Below are 11,761 nucleotides of genomic sequence, written 5' to 3'. Positions count from 1 at the left end.
CACCTATACACCCGTACAGTTGTGAAAAAGTAGCCTCTATTTTTGACGGGTCTAAATGAATGGATGAAAAATACAAATTTGTAAATTCCACAAAGAATTGTTTTCTGGTCTATAAAAAGTATGTTTCAATTTTATTTTTGGGTGGGGACAGTGGGGACAGAAGGACATGCCTTCATTACCATAAGCACGATCTGTAGTTTATTTTTAGGCCTTCCTGCTGCTGCTGATACTCAGTGTGTGATTTAGGTTCAGTTTTGATCTGTATCTAAAAGTATTTGAAAAAAGATAGACTATTTACTTCAGTTTCAGTTACACTGTTTCCACAGTGCCAAGCTGTTTATGAATTTTTTCAGACTTTAAAAATAAAACTAGAAATTCATGACCTGTTTTCAAATATTTATATCTTGAGTAAAAATTAAAGACCGTTGGTCTGAAACTGACAGAGTAGGCAAATTATTCAGAGACTGATAAATGCTTTGGGTCTTTTTATATTTTCCAAAGTTGTTCTTTTGTCAGCCTGAACCTTTAAGTTGTTGTTACTGAAGTGGTATCAAATAAATTTTAATATGTTGTGCTTGTGTGCTATTTTGTGAGATGTACACTATTGCACAGTATACCTTGTTTGGTTTACAGTATCATTTCCAAATCAAATCCAATACCTAAACTTAACAAGAAGATAAAAAGCTCCAGTACTCCACAAAAGCACCGCTGAATAACATCAATGAAAAGGCAATCCTCCAGCCATCAATCCACCTGCCAGGTATTTATTATCCATGTCAGAATTGTAGTATCAGCAGGGCGAGAACAGCAGTTCAGGCCTCCTTTGCCCCACCAAGCTCCCTCCACCTGTCTCTAGAGGACCTCAAATGGAGATGTAACCCCTGCAGCATGTCCCAGTCTGCTCCCAGTCTCCTCCCTTGCTGCTCTCCTCCCATTAATCTGAGTTTGAAATGTGTCCAAGGGGAAACTCCTCAGGGGATCGGGGGATCCTAACCAGGTGTCTGAACTACTTCAGAGCCCTTTCTTGTTTTGTCTAGTGTGGAACCGGCTCCAATATGCACCTGATGGTGCTACCTGATGGTGCTGTGCAGAGCCTATGATTGCTTTGTGTACAGGCTTACACTTAAAACACAATTATCAACCTTTAAAAGCCAAAAGGTCTCTTTAACAAGCAATAACCGGGAATTTTGGAAACTATTAACACTCTTCTGCTGAGAGTTAGAAGAAAAGCTGAATGAAACGGCACCATGTGAAGGTACAGCCAACAACCTGCTAGCTTAGTTTATACCATGGATGTTTTTGAAGAAATTCACTCATTAAAGCATTATACTATGTTAAAGCAATATAAAAAATATGACTTTTGTTTTATAGAGGCTTGGGCCCCAAATCAAGTCACCAGGACAGATATCAGGAAGTGAGAACACCTGCCTGGCCACGAAATGTAACACATGGATACAGCATGTCACCGTGTACCAGAATGATGTAGCCTACTGTTTTAGCAAATACATTTTGTTTGAATTAAAGAAATTAGTTGCAACATATTTAAAAATCGGTAACACTTTATATTAAGGTGCTTGTAATAAGGATTAATAACAGGTAATAAGTCACTTATAAGTCACTTATAAGACCTTATTAGATTCTTATTAACACAAATAAGACTATATAAGTGTTAATATAGGCATAATTAACACATTTATTATGTCTTATAAGACACTTATAGGCTCTTATTAGAAATGTACTGACACTTTATATACCATCATAAACATTAATAAGATGTTTATTAACATTAATAAGACTTCATGAGTGTTAATTAAACTATAAATTAATTTAGAATTGGCTTGTAAGATATTAATTAACACAAAGAAACTTGTTTATAGACCACTTATCAACGTTCATAAGATGTTTATTGACATTGATAAGACTTTATTAGGTGCATATTAATGCCTTATAAAGGTCAAATAAATACTTTATTATGCACTTATTAAGAGTTAATAAAGCTCCTCTGCAGGTACTGGATCTAAAGTGGGAACACTACTTATAAAGATTAATAATTAATGACGGTATATAAAGTGTTAGTACGTTTCTAATAAGATCCTATAAGTGTCTTATAAGACATAATAAATGTGTTAATTATGCCTATATTAACACTTATATAGTCTTATTTGTGTTAATAGGAATCTAAAAGGTCTTATAAGTGACTTATTATCTGTTATTAATGCTTATTACAAGCACCTTAATATAAAGTGTTACCTAAAAATTAAGCTTTACAGGCACTGCTGGGTGTATTCTGATTCTTTCAGCCCAAACCAGGCTTGCTGTTTCCCCCTGCTTCTAGTCATTATGCTAAGCTAGTCACATGTAACTGCTTAATATTAAATTCAATGCCATATATGTAATTGATGGGTGAAAGACTTTGTATATTATCACATCTTGTTTTGCAAACTGTATCAATAAAAAAACAAAAGTCCATGGGGATAAGGCGACCATAAATATCCAAGTAATTCCAAAAAGATCCAGAGGCACAAGGTGAAAGCACTTGTATAAAGAAGACATCCACACTAGGGGTGCGTTCGAATTGTCCCTCCTATCTCCTTTCACTATCCACTTTACCTTAACCCTGCGAAAACATCATGAGGTCAAGGAAAGATGTTAGGAGAATTCATAAAGGACTTAGGGAAAGGCAATCGCGTTGCTCTGACAATCCGACCGCATTTTCCACTAGGTGACGTCATTAAATGCGACGGGCCAGCGGAGGTTAATGACGTGAGTCCGCCGTGTTGAAACTACAATGTTCCGAAAATGGACTACAAAAAACGCATCTAAAAAACTTTCCCCTGTGCCTTCTTACCGGTGAAATAATCCTAATTAGGTTGGGATTAAAATAAAAGCAATATAGACTACCAGGCTACAAGTAAGAAAAGTGAAACCATCACCTTCCTGTCCACTCAGAAATCAACATCAACATAAATATGATTATATGAAATGAATTGTTACATTAATGATGAAAGATATAAGATATAACCTACACATAATATTTTAAGCATACAAATGTACAACTGCACAAAGCATTCTTAAGTGAATGAAATATGTTGAATAAAACATCATCTGGATAAAAATGTCTCTTATATTTTTATCCCTTACATGATCTGTGTCACTATACGATCATTGTTAATGTTCGTGAATGGTCGGATGCGCGACTCGCTTTAAATGTTGCTGCCGAAAGGAATTGTGGGGCATCATATCTCATCTCCTTTCGTAAAGGATGGTCCAGTGTATCATATGCTAAAGGAGGTTATAAAGGAAGCATTGACCCACCTTTCCTTAACCTTTAGAGAATTCGAACGGCTCTTATCATAGCCGCCACTTAAACGCTTCCGGGGGGTTAAGGTAAAGTGGATAGTGAAAGGAGATAGGAGGGACAATTCGAACGCACCCTAGTAACAGGATTTGGAGACAAACTGGCCCAGAAACAGGAAGTTGAGGGTGATCAGACACAGGTGAGACAGATCAAGCACAGAGGGGAAAAAAGCAGGAAGTACAGCTTCATACACAGGAAGAAGGGTGAGTAACAAAGTAAAACAGGAAATGATAACATCAAATTAATGACATACAAAACTTAATAACTGGGACAATGAAAGAGTCAATATGACTTTATATGAGTTACTGTGTTATTTCCAGATCAGCATAGGGCTTACTAAATGAGAGAGGGGTTTATCTGTAATCCAGAGGCAACGATTGGGAGATTAGATTGTTTATTCAGTGTTGCAGTGTCAGCTTATATTCTGGTTTTGCTTTGAGAGTGCTTTTTAAAATTGCTATGAAATGATTTTTTTTGGGGGGGGGGGAATAAGTTATCAGCTCTACTGGAGGTTTATCAGTTAAATAAAAAGCAAAGCAATATGTATAATATATCTGCCACCAAGAGCTATTTTGATATATGATGTGTACTTTGAAACTCATACAAGTTATCTTTTACAACTTGAAAACAAAGCAATTGTATATGAAACAAATTATTAATCAGGATTGTTATCATTCTTGATGACTATTGTACATTTTGATCAACACATTTTAAACTTTTTAAGATCTTCACACAAACAAATGCATGGATCTTAAGTTCCTAAAAGCAGCTGATCAGCTGACAGAAAGAAGGAGAAGGATTCAGGGCTCAGTGCATTTGAAGGTCATGGCAGCACATATACAGATCAATCAGAGAGATTAATGGACCTCAGCATGCTGACATGACAGATTTGGACACCACTGCTGCATCACCATCCTGTGATCACATCCAATTATTCATAGTACAGATAAATGGTTCTGCAACTAAACAACAAGATTAAACATCAATACATTTGAACAGCACATCCCATTTTCTCTCAAAGACAAAGTTTTCCCAGAGATCCTGCTGTGAAGGAATGAACACATTTCTTAGATCGTTTTCTGAGAGGAACTTGTTATAATAATGTAGCTTCATCCTTACCCTCATCTTGCAGTGGTTACATCTTCAGAGATGGTTGTGCAAGTTTCTGATTGATTTACTGATTGTCAAGATTCCACATTAATCCTGGGAGAACATGTTTCTACTGTATTCATTTTTTATAGACATTCAAGGCGTCAAATAAACCACCAGACTTTAATAAACCTTTTCCACAAATCTCTTCAAAGTGAGCCCACTTGTGGATTAAAGCGGGGGCTGCACAGGTAGTGATCTGTCATGTTTTTGTCTAAGTGTGAGCTCTCTCAGCTTTGGTGTCCTCATCAAAGATTTTTCCTCCAGGCGTTTAGGGAAGTTACATGTTGAAAGCTCTCTGCTCTCAGATTCTCATATTCCCATGCTTAGCTGCAACGCATTATCCTCGATTTGTCACACTGCTTAAGAACCCACGTGAATTTATACGTCTGTGCTCTTGAGATTTAATTCAACAGTGAGTTTCTTATCACTGATTTTATAACATTGCTGCATCTGTCTGTATCAATAGTTCTTGCAGTATACATACATGACACCTCTTGTGGACTAGACTGTAGTCATTTAAGTCATAACAGTTGGGTGCCCAAATGTTGCAGAAATGTTTTTTTTTTTTTTTTAAACAAATGAACTGGAAAAAAAAGAGACCCTTATCATTTTCAACCTTTTTGATTTCCTATTAAAATCAATTGAACACACTTCATTTGTAATAAATGCAGAGAGAAATGTTGATGTTTCTTGACACCAAATTATACAATTATCCAAATTATGACAGATACTGATGATGTGTTTGGTCATTTGGAAATGATTGCATTCAGGGTGGCAAATTGCTGCGCTATGGTTTCTAATCTTTCCTCAGAACAATTGTTGTTCTTCCAGTGTGTGAAACCTGTAAAACAAAGCAGGATGTGTAATCCTCTGAGAGCTAAATATCTAAAAATAAAATAAGGAAGAAAAAAGTGAAGATTTATGTAATAGTCTTAAATAATTCCCTTTGATAAAGACAGAGAATAACAAACTGGCAAACTGGAGTCTTGTGTTTTCTTTTGTTCTGTAAAGTATTGGTTGAAAAGTAATCTCTTAAAGAGAAAGCTCATTATATCGTTAGAAAATTCAGTCATGTATTTTTCAGAAACTCAAATTAGCTGTGCTGAATTTGTAGCTTTCCAGCTTTTGATATGCTCTGCTCTCCAAACAATGTGTGATGGGAGGTTACTTTATGATCAACAGCATATAACCAAAATAAAATCCCCCCAAAAAAGAAAAAGAAAACTAAAGACAACTTAGAGCCACCTTCATCGTTTAGAAACGTTATTCTCACTTTTTCTCTCTGAGGCATAAACTCTTTATGGCTTTTCCTTGTACACGCTTTTGTCTTAGGATAAATTAAGCATCAAACACATTTTAAATTGAACCACTTCTAAAGAGAAACTGAAGGAGGTGAAATATGAATCATAAAATAGTCTTTTGGGTTTAATTTAGTTGTCTGGAGATGTAAAATCCACAATGACACTCAAATTTTGTTATAAAAAACACACGCACTAAACGCTGCTATCTAGGTCCAATCAGATGTGCTGAAACCTCTCCTTGAGTGTGACCCTCAAATGTGTGAATAACATTCAGAAAGTTTAATTCAGCAATCACCTCCCTGCTCAAACACCTGATTGGGTCGTTTTGTCTGCGCTCATGTAAAATTCAACTGTTTGGTAAGAAGGGATTACACACACTTCAGCTCTCACTCCAGACAAGTAAAAACCCATTATTGTCTGCTTTAACACACACTGCTGTGGTTGATTAAAACAACCTTTGATTGCTTATAAACATCTTCCCATCAGCTCATAGAGAGGCCGCCATGAGGACTCTAAAGTTAGGAAGGCCACATTCAGAGCCATTTGTGATTGGCTGTTGCTAGGATACCAAACTTTCCATATGTGAATCGTCTTGGATGTGATGAGATTTGTACGGGCTCGACACATGAATGCATTTCATGATTCCACACACAATACACTTCAAAAATACTGTGGATGCATAAGAGGGGAAATCTAATGAGAAAAGTTGAACAGACCGGCGGCGGGACCACAGAAAGCAGCTTGGAAGGAGATTGGATGCCTGCAGGAGGGCTGATATTGAATGCTCTCACATATACTGTGAAGAAACATGACATGTTTTCTCTGGTCAACAGCAACTTACATTGTAGAGGTAATCTCTTTTTTCATGTTGCTGCTGGAAAATGTTACCATCAAAGCCCCGTGGCTGACAGAAAAATCTTTTAAACAACTATTTGAAAGCAGACTGTCCATCATTAGCTTAAACCAATGTCCTTAAAGTACCCCTGCAGTTTGGGTAAAGAGTTTCTTCTACTTTCATTTCCTCAATGCAGAGGGAAACATATAACATTTACATCACGCTGGAATCACAAACAATATCCTTTCAAATGTGTGCACTGAGTCATTTCTACTGAAAAAAGCTGCTATACGAATTTCAATAAATATTGATATTTACAACCCGATGTTCATGTAGACAAAGATAGGATACTTCATTTTGTTTATAATGAAGCCACACACAGTCAAAACAACACACATCTGTTTCTTGATTTTCCATCAATCTCACATATTTAGAAAGCTTGTAAAGGATGCAAAGGACAAACAAGACTGGACTGGATAAAAGCCATTGGACCATTGGTGTAATTCCAGCCTATGTTGGATAAATCAGTCGAGATGGGACTGTCACATCAACTTTGCAATAATCAGTTGGATTGTCTGTCTTGCTTCCATGATGTCTAGGTAGAGTGTGGAGGTGCTGAGGTTAAGTCAAGCTGATGCTGAGTTGTGTAAAATGATCAAATATCAACATGAGCCCGAGGGAGAGGGTGGGTGCAGAGTAAACCATTCGCAATGGTACAATTGTCTGTAAATAGTTCAAAACACTTGATGACGTGGGAGTGGAACGCATGCTGGCTCAAATGATAATCCTCTTGTAATGAGAATTCAGCAGATATCATTGGCTTTGTTCATGGCCCTGCCTCTTAAAGAGCTTAGCCACCAGAACACTAACAATAAGCCAAAGAGCAGGAGATGGCATGGAAGAAAACTGGGAATAAAATTAAATTATAAACAGTCTAATATCATTTGGTTAATAAGAAACAGCTGAGATATTAAAGGCTTTAAAACAAGATATCATATTATTTCTTTGCTTTTGGATGATTAAATCAAGATATCTTGTCGTTTAAGACAGTGATCTCTCAACGGTGTGAAGAGTGAGAAGAATGTGTCACTGTGAGGGGGGGGTCTACATTCATCGTTTATTGCACAAGTTTGCATTATATGACCGGACTCTCTTGCTTCTCATCTGTATTCCACCGCCTATTGTAACTCTTTAATGTCATTTTTCACTGCCAAAGTAGACAAGATTCACCAGCAACTGACTCCTAACATCTCATCTCTCCCAGTCTTCTTACCTCCACTCTATCGCTCACTTTCAAGTTTCAAACATCCTTCTGTTGCTGAAATATCTGACCTAATTCGGAAATCAAAACCATCTACCTGTCCATTAGACCCTCTTCCTACTGTCCTTGTAAAAGCTTGCCTACCCCCTCTGTCTTCCCTAATAATGGTCATCATACATTCCTCTGGTCTTGTTCCCATTTCTTTCAAGTCAGCTTCAATAACCCCTATACTTAAAAAACCTGGTGCAGACCCCAATGACTTCAATAGCTTTCGTCGTATTTCTAATCTCCTTTCCAAAATTCTTGAAAAAACAGTTGCATCTCAGGTTCACACTCATTTGTCTGACAATAACCATCTCCCATCACACACTCCTTGACACACTTGCCTCCATTGGAATCACTGACACACCCTTGCACTGGTTTTCATTCTATCTCTGGTCGCACTCAGTTCACCCAACTTGGAACCTTCAAATCCCAGCCATTTCCAGTCACTACAGGTGTTCCTCAGGGTTCTGTCCTGGGCCCCCTTCTGTTCATCAACTATCTCCTTCCTCTTGGCCATATCTACTGTAAGTATAACATCCAGTTCCATTGCTATGCAGATGACACCCAGCACTACCTATCCACCAAACCCACCTCCTCCCTCCCGCCCACTTCCCTGACTGATTGCCTGCAAGAAATCAAATTTAAACAGTGACAAAACCGAGCTTCTCCTCATTGGCACCAAATCAACAATCCCTAAACTCAACAGTTTTTCTCTGGCTATTGACCACTCCTCAGTTTCTCCCTCCCCTCAGGTTAAGTGTCATCCTAGACAGCACACTATCATTTCAAGCTCACATCAATAATGTCACCGGGTCTGCTTATTTCCATCTACAAATCCATCTTCCACCACAAACTTCAACTGGTCCAGAACTCTGCCGCTCGCATCATCACCAGAACGCCCTCTGTTAATCACATCACCCCTGTCCTACAGCAGCTTCATTGGCTCCCGGTTAAACATTGCATCACCTTCAAAATTCTGCCCCTCGCCTTCAAGGCCATACACAACCTCGCTCCGCTTTACCTCTCTGAACTCCTGCACATCAACACACCTACCCGCACTCTCAGGTCTTCTTCTTCCATTCAACTCACTGCACCACCCGCCCGCCTGTCCACCATGGGGTCCAGGGCCTTCAGCCACTCTGCCCCCCACCTCTGGAACTCCCTCCCACCACAAATCCGTAATATCAACTCTCTCTCCATTTTCAAATCTCATCTCAAAACACATCTTTTTAAACTGGCATATTCAGTCTGATCATTCTCCATCCAGTCTCATAACTCCTTTACATCCTGTACATTTGTGTTTTTTGTGTTTTTAATGTTAATTTTATCGTTGTGTTGTTACTTTGTTGTTTTTATCTCTGCTTTGTAAGGTGACCTTGAGAGTTTTGAAAGGCACCTTTAAATAAAATGTATTGTTATTATTATTATTATTATTATTATTATTATTATTATTATTATTATTAATAATAATAATAATAATAAGAAGAAGAAGAAGAAGAAGAAGAATCAGCCTTGAGCTGTTTCAGCTTTTTCAGTTTAGAACTTTAGAAAATAATTTTAAACATAAAAATGACATTTTTGGGTCTTGTTATACCATTACAAAAAGGCATACTTGTCACAATGACTTTGAATCCCAACTGATGTGAAATAAGTGAGAGGTACTCACTAAAGGTTCTTGGCTGAATATTATTACTAATGTGCAGTCACATTTGCACCTAATCACTTTAGAACAAACTAAGCAACACAAATCCTGAACCTTAGGTGAAGACAGAGTGTTATGATTTACTTATCCTTGTGTTTCTCTGTTTCCTGTGTATTTATCTGTTAATAATCTCGAGTTTAGTTTCTACTGTTTCTTGTTTTCTTTTGTAGTTTTTGTAGTGTATCATGTCTTCAGTGTTTCTTCCTGCCTCTGTGTGTTTTCCTCCAGTTTTGATTGTCCACACCTGTGTTTGATTACCCGGTCTATTAAGTCTGTGTGTTTTTTTCCTTCTATGTCAGTTCATATGTCTTCATACTCGAGGTTCCTCTTGGCTCATTGTGCTTTTTGCAGTTTATGGATTTTTTAGTTGGGAACTTTATATAAACATGTCACAAGAAAATTGGTTAATAGTAGGAATTTTTGTATCTTGCATATTTTCAGTCACCAGCAACTGAAGAATATTTGTAGAATTTACATTTTTTTTTTTTTTATTGTGCTTCCTGGTTTTTTTGGGTTACTAACCCTGGGTCTCATTTAAGGTCTGATCCTTCTCTTCCACGTATGTCTCCCACATCTTTGATTACCTGATGTGTTTTACCTCTGTCTAGTTTTCTCCACTCTCCTGCAGTTTGTTGTCTTTGTGTCCCCCTCCTTATGTGCCAGATCATCTTGTACTTTGTGTCAGCGTTCCAGGCCAACGTTCTCCCTACTGTTTCTCGTAACCTTTCTGATGTGAGTGTTTCTGTGTTTTTAACCAAGCCTTTAGCCTTCTACTTCTGCCTGCAAATTTCTGGATTATCTTTGAACAAATGTTGATTGCCATTAAATGGACAATGAATTTGCATTCTGTCTCCTGAGTCCTGCATTTTTGTTGAGTTTTTGCGATTCAGTGTAACAGAACATACTGGCCATAAACTGGAACCGACCACTCTGAACTGAAGCATACTGCCAGCGTCAAAGAATTGCATTACAAGATTACCACATTAACATTCTTTGTCATCACCTGAAAGAGTTGACGGAATGTCAAGAAACGGTAATGGCCAAGTCTGCAATCAATTTAATTCCCTGATACAGATGACGCAGACGGTGTTGCTATGGCACTGGTGACAGTTGAGTCAGCCCCAGCGCACCCCTGGGTTCAATGGCAGAGGCTCCAATGCCAGCAACTGTCAATGCTTCTTCGTCTCTGCAGTTATCCTGACCAGAGTTTATATGCACGGAGGTTGCCAGCTTAATGTTTAACCAGCTCTACATCTGCTGTATATATATATATATATATATCCTAGTTTACCATTTGTCAGGCTGTAGAGCTTATTAGAAAAATGCAGAGACTGAATCAGTTATATCTGAGCCACTTTGCTTGCTCGTTTCAATCGCTACAACCCCTGTTGGTTTGCCGTTTGCCTGGCAAACCAAGGGGCCTCCAAAGCTGCCCCAAACTGATTCTCTGTTCAAAACAAAAAACAGAACACTCTGGACCGGAATCGAAACTTGGAAGGAGGAAATACTGGCTGCTGCACTGTTGACGGAAAAGCCAGCAGTTGACATATGTTTCACATTTGTTTCCTGAATGTCTGATGATAAAATGCCATTTTATGACTTTATTCAGTAGACATCTTGCATATTAGTCCTTGAATATATCATTTTTAGTTTTTCTCTTTTGTAATATCAGTGAATAACTTCCTCTTGTAAGTACAACCTGTGCAACTTTGATCAAACCTATCTACTTAAGTCTTATATTGAAATTCTTTTTGTAGGTGACCTCAACCCTCAGGGGGAAATTAGCAAACAAAAATACCTGCATGCATTGTTGAAATGTTGTTAAAGTTGGTTTGAGTAACATTCACACATGGAAATATTTTGAGTTACAGAATATACTCATACTATATAATCTGGAATTCTTAGTATTCTTTAGTTGAAAATGTTAAGTTGATTTAGCTGATGCTAATTCCAATTTTACTTTACAGCAGTTTGATTTGTTGATTCCAGTTCATAAACATTGGATATTTAATACAATTGTGCAAAGGTGTGATTATTTCATTAGCCTACTCAAAGAATAAAAAGAGCTCGCCATTATCTCAATGAGATGTCTGCCTCGTTAACCATA

Source organism: Labrus mixtus, chromosome 10, assembly GCF_963584025.1.
Source record: "Labrus mixtus chromosome 10, fLabMix1.1, whole genome shotgun sequence".
In the NCBI taxonomy this organism is placed as follows: domain Eukaryota; kingdom Metazoa; phylum Chordata; class Actinopteri; order Labriformes; family Labridae; genus Labrus; species Labrus mixtus.
This window is presented reverse-complemented; position numbering follows the sequence as displayed.